This window comes from Anas acuta, chromosome 3, assembly GCF_963932015.1.
Source record: "Anas acuta chromosome 3, bAnaAcu1.1, whole genome shotgun sequence".
Classification (NCBI taxonomy): domain Eukaryota; kingdom Metazoa; phylum Chordata; class Aves; order Anseriformes; family Anatidae; genus Anas; species Anas acuta.
In genome coordinates this window covers 387,559-397,630 of record NC_088981.1, presented here as the reverse complement: position 1 = coordinate 397,630, position 10,072 = coordinate 387,559, and positions in this window count along the sequence as shown.

The window sequence follows — 10,072 nt, the reverse complement described above, 5'->3', positions numbered from 1 at the left end:
CTGTGGGGTCCCACCCACGGGATGCAGTCCTTGACGAACTGATCCGGCGTGGGCTTCCCACAGGCAGCAGCTCTTCCAGAACTGCTCCAGATATGGGTCCGTACCACGGGGTCCATCCCTCAGGAGAAAACTGCTCCAACCTGGCTCCCCTACGGGCAGCAGCTCCTGCCAGATCACCTGCTCCTGCGTGGTCTCCTCTCCACGGGCTACAGGTCCGGCCCGGAATCTGCTCCGGCAGGGGTCTTCCACAGGCGGCAGCCTCCGTCGGTGCAGGGCCACCTGCTCCACCGTGGTCTCCTCCACGGGCTGCAGCGTGAAACCCTGCTCCACCGTGGTACTCCATGGGCTGCAGGGGGACATCCTGCTTCACCATGGTCCTCACCACAGGCAGCAGGGGACTTCTGCTCCGGCGCCTGGAGCACCTCTCCCCCTCCTTCTACACTGACCTTGGCACCTGCAAGGCTGTTTCTCACTCCCTTGACTCTCCCGGCTGCTGTGTGTCGCAGCGTTTTTTTTCCCTGTCTTAAATATGCTCTCACAGAGGCGCAAAACAACATCGCTTATTGGCTCAGATCTGGAAAACAACGGGGCCCTTCCCAAACATGGGGCGGCTTCTAGATCTTTCTCACAGAAACCACCCCTATGGCCCCCTGCTACCAAACCTTGCCACATAAACCCACTACAGTTGTCTGTACTGTGCTGTTGCTCTTGGTGCTTGGCGGGCCCTGGGGAAGCCATCCTGAGGGTACTGAACACTTGACTTCATCGGAATAATGCTGATGTTCAATTAGGTGCTGAGCACCTCTTGTCTTGCAGTGGGAGCTTAAAGGAATCACTTCTGTGCATTTAATAGTTCTTTGTATCAAATATTTCCTAATATGATCATCATATGTTACGCACTCCTCAGGTCTTGATATCCGCATTGACTTCTTCCACTGTACAGATTAGATGTGCAACTTGGTAGCCATGCCAAAGGCCCTAAATGCTTGTTTCGTCATTGTAGGGCTGATCTGAGCACTTCCTGTCTTGCAGTTGCTGCTTAAAGTGCAGATCTGTTTCAAGTCTCGTGCATCATATTTGGTTTCAGATCGCATCTGTTTCCATCCTCACTCTTGCAGAAGTCATCTGGATTGCATCAGGAGCTTTTGCTTGGGAATTGATTCCTAAGTGTTTTCTTATGGGGTTTTCACTCCCCATCCTTCTGGTCTCTAGTCTTAAAGGCAGGCTTTTTATGCCTCCATCATCCCAGTTCTGGTAGTTGCTTCCAGTCGCATCTCATGACATTTGAGTTTCTCCTTGGGTCTGCTGCAGAGCACCTGTTCTGACTTGTTGTTGCCATAGGGTGTTGCAGGAAGCACGGCCGAAAGCATGACAGACACCAGTAGAGTCAGATCATGCTCCCGCCTTTTTCTTGTCACAATCTAAGCATTTAAGAGCAAAAATAGAATCACAAGATACACTGTCAGGCCCATATATTAGGCACCACCACTCAAAACTTGGATAAAACAGCACTTCTTTTCAGTCTGTCAAGCACTTCGTTCGTCTCCGCCCACTCCCCTTGCAGAGAGTACAGAACCACGGATCGGAACTCTGCACTCGCTTTGCAGCGACGCTGCGTCTCACTCACACAGCACAATCGCACACAGAGGCCTCTAGCACATCTCATTCATACCACAAGAATATAATTTAGAATGATAACCAACCAAACAAGTATTGTCTCTGACTGTGTTCTTCGTGATTTGTAACACTTTGTTTTAAACCCTTACACAAATACTTTCAACACAAAATACCTGGACATTTAAAAACACATACAATTATTAAGACTCCAGTTAGTATCCCTCCAGCAGCCGAAAACATACCGTTTGTCTGCAGCTTCAGGAGATCTTTGCTCCTGCGGTGAGCAGCTGAGAGTGGAGTCCCCTCTGAGCAAAACACTCAGGGTGCACCTAGGGGCGTCCGCGCTGCAGCCAATCCCGCAGCCGAGCAGAGTGTCTCCTGCCTGGCTCACCAAAATGACTCACAGAAAGCTGACTCCACAATCAGTAAGATGGTAAAGTAGGTTTGTTTACTCAGTTCTGGGCGGCACGGGGCGGGTAGTCCCACCAAAGTCATGCACGCCTAACGTGGCAACTTGCTTTAGTAAAGAGTTACATATACATGAACATTCCTATACATATGCATAACCTGTCCCTTTGTGAACAGTCCTCCTTATCTCAGACCCCTTGATTAAAGTCCAAACCATGAGGTTGTTTTTGATCTGGTTCTCGGGGTCCGAGAGGCTCCTGTTATCTGGAGGTATAAGTGTAACACAGGCACAAATGTAGCACGTATTCATTCTTAATCAATTGCTCTCTAAATTCTAATTCCAATGTTTCAGCTTGCTCTTTTCCGGATCCACAGGTATTCCACTATTAATGTTCAAAGCCTGACAGACCCCGTCCTCCGTTAATCAAAATACATGGGGTCTTAAGGGTTCTTTTGGTCATTCTATCATGTAATACTGGATCATTTTTAATTTACTCTTTAATATTCTGGGGCCCCTATTGTTCCAATTTATTATCATTATTCATAATGGACTTTCTGGTGGTATATCTGGTAATTTGCTCCCTTCCTGGTCCTCGGTCTTCAATTTTATCTGACCCATCTGGGAATTTTACTTGTGGCAATTCCCACAGCCCTTGGTTGCCCCCAGTGAGAGTGTCTTGCAGGGGGTTTAGGACCTATCACCCACCCACGTATCCCTGAATTCTATAGGAACCACTTCTATAGAATCACTCCCTTCACTGGCCAAGCCCGCCCCCGCAGGAGAGTAGAACCGGTGAGAAAACAAAAAGACCTCCACGCTGACTTTAGAAGTCTCAGTTACACTCTCACACACACACTGGCAACTGCACCTTTACCCAACCGGACGGTATCCACAAACACTTACGACTCCATCGTCTTCGTCTGGATCTTTGCGCGCGGAATTACGGGCAAAAAAACCAACAATGCTGCAGCCGGCAAGGGAGCTCAAAAAAATCAAATTCTTTGCTTACCTTTATTCAGGTTCAGGATGGCATTAGTCCCGACCCGACTTAAACAGGAGCCACCAAATGGTGGGGTGCCTCTCCTAGATCAAATCAGAATTCAGGAACCATAGCCATCCCGGACGAGTCCCCAAATGGCTCAGTTAATGGCTCAGTCTTCAAAATAGGATTAAATAAAAAAAATAGGATTTATTAAAAGAATAGAGGTAAGCAAATAGCGCTGGGTGCACCGGGAGTCTCCGCTCCACCAGGATGCACACCGGCCACATCAAGTAGCTGATTTTTATACTCGTAGACTAATATGTATTCATTTCTACTTCTAAAAAAATAGGTTATTATAATTAGCTTCCGAGGTCCAGTCCCTCCTACTGGAGCATGCGCATCAGTCTCCAGTGGTCCCTCTGGGGGTCTCTAGGGGTCTTTCATGCTGAAGGCTTGTAGTCTTCCTCTCCAAGATTTTTCTTGTCCTTCCCCTTTGTACTCCTTGGCATCGTGTCAAGCTTACACAGCATCCCCTGCAGGTCTTGTCTCCTAGCCGTCCTTCAGCTTCTTTTTTTTCTTCTTCTTAATCTCTTGGCCACCTGGCCAGATATCAGAGGCTTGCATAGTATCCCATAACAGTCACTAGTTGTTATCAGTTGTTCTGAAACCCCCAGACATCAAAGACTTCATACAAACACAAATAGCTTTCTTATTGACACTTCACGAGTAATTAAAACATTCCTCACCAGCCATTCACAGGGACAGTCACACCTATAGCAGTGTTAAGCTAATCTCGAAGAAGACAAAAAAAAGGCTGTAACTGTTAGAAATAGAAGTCCGGAATAACAAAGGCAAACAGGTTCATAAATTTGAGGAGTATTTTCTGAAGACTTGATAAATTGACTCGAATGAGGGGGAGACTGGGACACACTGCATCTGTGGTTCAAGAATTAAATTGCCAGTGCAGGGCCCAGAGGCAGACACGAATTGTTAAAACATTCCTCACAACTAGGAAAATAAAACTTACATTCATATTTTTAAGGAAAAGGTACAGCATTGAAGAGGCTTTCAGGGTAGGGCATAACTGCATTACCTGAGAGTTCCCTAGGCTCCCAACCTTAGATGCTATCGCGCTGGGGAAAGTTGGTGTGCTAGCTCTAAGGAACACCACGGAGCGTGGAGTGGAGTGGAGTGGAGACACCACGGCTAGGCTCTGTAATCAGGTGGGGACTCGATTGTTCTTGTGCACAAAGCTGCACTTTTTGCCACCCTGAGCCAAAGACCTGTCATGTTTTGACAAATGCTGTACCCTAGTGTACTTTTTGCTCATTATAATATCATTATAATACCAAAACACACCTCCATCCCAAAAGCTACCCGTCTCCAAGGTACGACCACTCTTCACTGAGCATGTGGTTATACAAGGGTATGTAAGACATAAGGTCACGTTTCATCGTATCATGCGGCCCTAGCATTGTTCCATATTGACACAAATCAAATGAACACATTTCATACTGTTAAGCTCTCTTATCACTGCAAGCATATCTCAATACCACCTTCCTTGAGAAGGAAGGGGCTGTGTGCCAGTGAGGTCCTTCGGTTCGATCCACAAGGTGCTGAGTGTAAGGAGACGCACCTGAAATGCTTCTACACAAACGCACGCAGTATGAGGAATAAAATGGATGAGCTAGAAGTCCTGGCCCAGTCCCGCAACTACGACATCATCGGCATAAGCGAAACCTGGTGGGATGAGTCCTGTGACTGGGGTGTTGCGATAGACGGTTACAGGCTCTTCAGGAGGGACAGGCAGGGTAGGCGAGGTGGTGGGGTGGCGATGTATGTGAAGCAGGGACTGGACTGTGTGGAACTTCAGGTCGGCGATGGCAAAGTTGAGAGCCTCTGGGTAAGGATCAAGGGACGAACGAATAAAGGGGATGTCGTTGTGGGAGTCTATTACAGACCGCCTGGCCAGGACGATAGCGCCGATAACTTATTCTTTACAGAACTAAGAGAGGCCTCGAGATTAACCCTCCTAGACCTCGAGATTAAGCCCTCCTAGACCTGTTGCTAGAAAACAGAGAGGGTCTGGTGGGAGATGTGGTGATTGGTGGCCGCCTCGGTCATAGCGACCATGAAGTGGTTGAGTTCAAAATTTACGGTGACAGAAGGAAAAGTGCCACCAAAACCTCATCCCTAGATATGGGGAAGGCGGACTTCAGGCTGCTCGGGGAACTAGTCAGCAAAGTCCCCTGGGAAGCTGCTCTTGAAGGCCTTGATGTCCACCAGTGCTGGTCACTCTTTAAGCGATGCCTCCTAGAAGCACAAGATCAGGCAATTCCTAAATATCGCAAGTCAGGCAGGCGGGGCAGGAGGCCGTCGTGGCTGACCAGGAACATTCTTATGGAGATTAGGCGGAAACAGAGAGTGTTTCGCTACTGGAAGGAGGGCCAGGTGACATGGAAAGAATACAGGGATGCTGCTCGTGTCTGTAGGAAGAAAATTCGTGTGGCTAAAGCACACCTAGAGTTGAAGCTGGCTGTGTCTGTGAGAGAAAATAAAAAGGGTTTTTTTAGATATGTGAATGGAAAAAGGAGAACTAAAGAATACATAGGGCCGCTCCTTGACAGGGAAGGTCTTCTCACAGACGATGACATAGGCAAAGCAGAGACGCTTAACGCCTTCTTTGCCTCTGTCTTCAATGCCGATGATGGGCTTCGGGACCCAGGGTGCCCCGAGCTGGAGGACCGGGACGGTGGGGATGACAAACTCCCAACCGACCCTGAACGTGTGCGGGATCTGCTACTCCACCTGGATCCCTACAAGTCCATGGGTCCAGATGGGATTCATCCCCGGGTGCTGAAGGAGCTGGCGGACGTCATCGCGGAACCTCTCTCAATTATTTTTCAACGATCCTGGGAGTCTGGAGAGGTCCCGGTAGACTGGAAGCTGGCAAATGTTGTGCTGATTTTCAAGAAGGGTCAGAAAGAAGACCCTAGCAATTACAGGCCTGTCAGTCTCACATCAGTGCCTGGTAAAATCATGGAGAAGATGGTTCTCGAACGTATTGAGGCGCACCTGGGGGACAAAGCAGTCATTGGTCCCAGCCAGCATGGGTTTGTGAAGGGTAGGTCCTGCCTAACTAACCTGATTTCCTTTTATGATAAGATCACCCGTATGGTGGACCAAGGGAAACCAGCTGATGTGATTTTTTTGGACTTCAGCAAGGCTTTTGACACGGTTTCCCATAGGATCCTACTGGACAAAATGTCCACCATACAGCTAAATAAAAACATCATACGATGGGTGAGCAATTGGCTAACGGGCAGGGCCCAAAGGGTTATGGTGAATGGGGCTGCGTCAGGCTGGCGGGCGGTCACCAGTGGGGTCCCTCAAGGCTCCATTTTAGGGCCGGTACTTTTCAATATTTTTATAAACGATCTGGATGTAGGAATAGAAGGCATTTTGAGCAAGTTTGCTGATGACACCAAACTTGGAGGAGTTGTGGACTCTGTTGAGGGTGGAAAGGCCTTGCAGAGGGATCTGGATAGGTTGGAGAGCTGGGAGATCGCCAACCGCATGAAGTTCAATAAGAGCAAGTGCCGGGTCCTGCACCTGGGACGGGGAAACCCTGGCTGCACGTACAGACTGGGCGATGAGACGCTGGAGAGCAGCCTAGAAGAGAGGGATCTGGGGGTCGTGGTAGACAGCAAGTTGAATATGAGCCGGCAGTGTGCCCTGGCAGCCAGGAGGGCCAACCGTGTCCTGGGGTGCATCAAGCACGGCATCGCTAGTAGGTCAAGGGAGGTGATTGTCCCGCTCTACTCTGCGCTGGTGCGGCCTCACCTCGAGTACTGTGTGCAGTTCTGGGCACCACAGTATAAAAAGGACATGAAACTGTTGGAGAGTGTCCAGAGGAGGGCTACGAAGATGGTGAAAGGCCTGGAGGGGAAGACGTATGAGGAACAGCTGAGGGCACTGGGCCTGTTCAGCCTGGAGAAGAGGAGGCTAAGGGGAGACCTCATCGCAGTCTACAACTTCCTCGTAAGGGGGTGTCGAGAGGCAGGAGACCTTTTCTCCTTTAACACCAGCGACAGGACCCGCAGGAATGGAGTTAAGCTGAGGCAGGGGAAGTTTAGGCTGGACATCAGGAAGGGGTTCTTCACAGAGAGAGTGGTTGCACACTGGAACAGGCTCCCCAGGGAAGTGGTCACTGCACCGAGCCTGACTGAATTTAAGAAGAGATTGGACTGTGCACTTAGTCACATGGTCTGAACTTGGGTAGACCTGTGCGGTGTCAAGAGTTGGACTTGATGATCCTTAAGGGTCCCTTCCAACTCAGGATATTCTATGATTCTATGATTCCTTCCCTCTAAAGGATGTAACTGCGCAAAAACATTTTTATTCCCACAGCCTTGATCCCCTTATCCTGAAATCCTTATCCCCCTTAAACCTAACAACTCTAACCACAACCCTAACCCTTATTATCAACCCCCTAACGCTAATGACACTGACCTTAATCCAAACCCCAAACTGCCCCTAACCCCAGACAACCAACAACGAAACAGACACAAAGATGGAAACTACAAAAAAGGCAAAACCCTGGATACAGGCCCCAAATCACAAACACGTGACCAAAACGCTACAGAAAATCCCCAGATGCAGGCCCCAAACGCTACAGCTAGGCCTCAAAAGCTCAAGATGCATCCCAAAGCAAAAATGCAGACCCCAAACATTACAGAAAAGCCTCCACACCCGGGCTGCAGAAGTCTACAAGCAGGCCCCAAACTGCCAACAGAAGCAGGCACCAACCACACCAAATGGCGACCCCAACTGCCCACAAGCAGCCCCCCCCCCCCCCCCCCCCCCCCCAAGAACTGGACTCCACCCAGACACAGGCCCCAGACCCAGGTCCCTCCCCCCCCCCCCCCCCAGACACAGGTCCCAAAGGTGTACAAGCAGCTCACAACCCGCCCCTTCAGAGACAGGTCCCAACCCCCCGCCCCCCCCAAGACATGGGATGCAGAGGTGTACAACCAACTCCCAACTCCCTCCCCCTCAAAGGGAGGCCCCAAAGACCCCCAAGTGGAGGCCCCTAGAATGTACAAGCACCTCTCAACTCCCCCAGGCACAGGCATCCCCCCCCAAACACAGGCCACAAAGGTGTACAAACAGCCCAGACCCCCCTCTGAGACCCAGGCCCCTAAAGTGTACAAGCAGCTCCAAACCACCCACAGATGCAGGCCCCAAGGCCCCAACCCCTCTCAAAAGGGAGGCACCTAGAATGCATGAGCAGCTCCCAATCCCCCTGAACATAGGTCCAGAAGTGTACAAGCAGCTCCCAACCCCCATCAACGACTGGCCCAAAAAGTGTACAAGTAGCTCCCACACCAGAGACAGGCCCCAAAGGTGTACAACCAGTTCCTAAGCCCCCTGAGACACAGGCCACAACCCCCCCAGACACAGGGCCCCAAATTCTACGAGCAGCTCCCATCCCCTGCAAGGCAGGCCCCCTACCCTATATAAACATTTCCCAACCCCCCTCCCCCCCCGAGGGAGTCCCCCAAGCCCCCCCAAACACAAGCCCTTACAGTGTACAAGCAGCTCCCAAACACCCCCAGATGCAGGCCCCAAAGGTGTACAAACAGCTCCCACCCCTCCCCCAGACGCAGGCCCCAAGCCCCCCCCAAACACAGGCTCCTACAGTATACAACCTGCACCCAATCCCTCTACCCCCGATGACAGCCCCAAAGGTGTAGAACCAGCTCCAAACCTCCCCCCCCCAACCCAGGCTCCAACAGTGTACAAGCAGCTTCCCCCCACCTCACCTCAGACACTCAGCAGATTCTGAGCAACGCGTACCACAGCACCACTAAAACAGAGGGGAAACACTTCAGAGACTTGCCTTAGGGGGACCCTTGCTTAGGGACACTGACTGGGCTGATAACCCTCCTGCCTTTCCTCAGCATTCCGGAGAGGATTCGCCTCTCTGAGACTACAAGAAGCAGCCACTAAAGAAAAAAAAGGCAGATCCTCAGGCACCTCACAGGCATACTCTCTGTGAATACTCTCTGTGTTCGCTCTTTCTGAACAACCCTAAATATATCCCTACCCGGAATCTGAGAGGAATTTAAAATAGGACCCCAGAAAACGCATACAAAGCCCCTTTCGCCCATATTTCGCCCAAATATTTTTTAACCCTTCTGTTGAAGGTGGTAGCAATCTTTATTCAGTAGTCTTCTTCATTAGAAAAAGCATCTACCCATCATAGCTGTAGTTTTAAAGATTTTCTTTTTTCTCGTGGATATGATGATCAGCCAACACTAAGAACACAGGCTACTAGTAGCAGTTTTAACAGAAGATGTGAAAGAGGGAAAGGTTGTGCTTAGGGTGGACACGGCTGCTATTTGTGTCCAAGGCTACTTCTTAAGCTTTAATGAGTAGACTCATGTTACAAAGAAGAGAAAAAACATTATTCCAAGGGGCCAGAGTAAAGAATGGTATACCTGTCCATCTCAGTAGCCTTCCAATAAGCCATTTCATGTTTCCTGGTCACCTGACACTGGTTTGAAGAGAGATTACACAGATGTATGAAAAATGTGGCCTTTAGAAATGACAAACAAGAACCTATCCATCATGTTATAAATGGCTCAGGATTCAAATTAGGATTAAATAAAAAAATAGGATTTATTAAAAGAATATAAAGGAATAGAGGTAAGCAAACAGCGCTGGGTGCACCGGGAGTCTCCGCTCCACCAGGACGCACACCAGTTACATCAAGCAGCTGATTTTTATGCACCTAGACTAATACATATTCATTACTACTTCTAAAAAAGTAGATTATTATAATTAGCTTCCGGGGTCCAGTTCCTCCTACTGGAGCATGCGCATCAGTCTCCTCTGGGGGTCTCTAGGGGTCTTTCATGCTGAAGGCTCGTAGTCTTCCTCTCACCCTTTGTACTTACTCGGCACTATTCCAAGTTTATGGAACACTCTCTGTACACTCTCCGCAGGTCTTGTCTCCCAACCGTCCTCCAGCTTCTTCTTTCTTCCTCTTAATCTCTTGG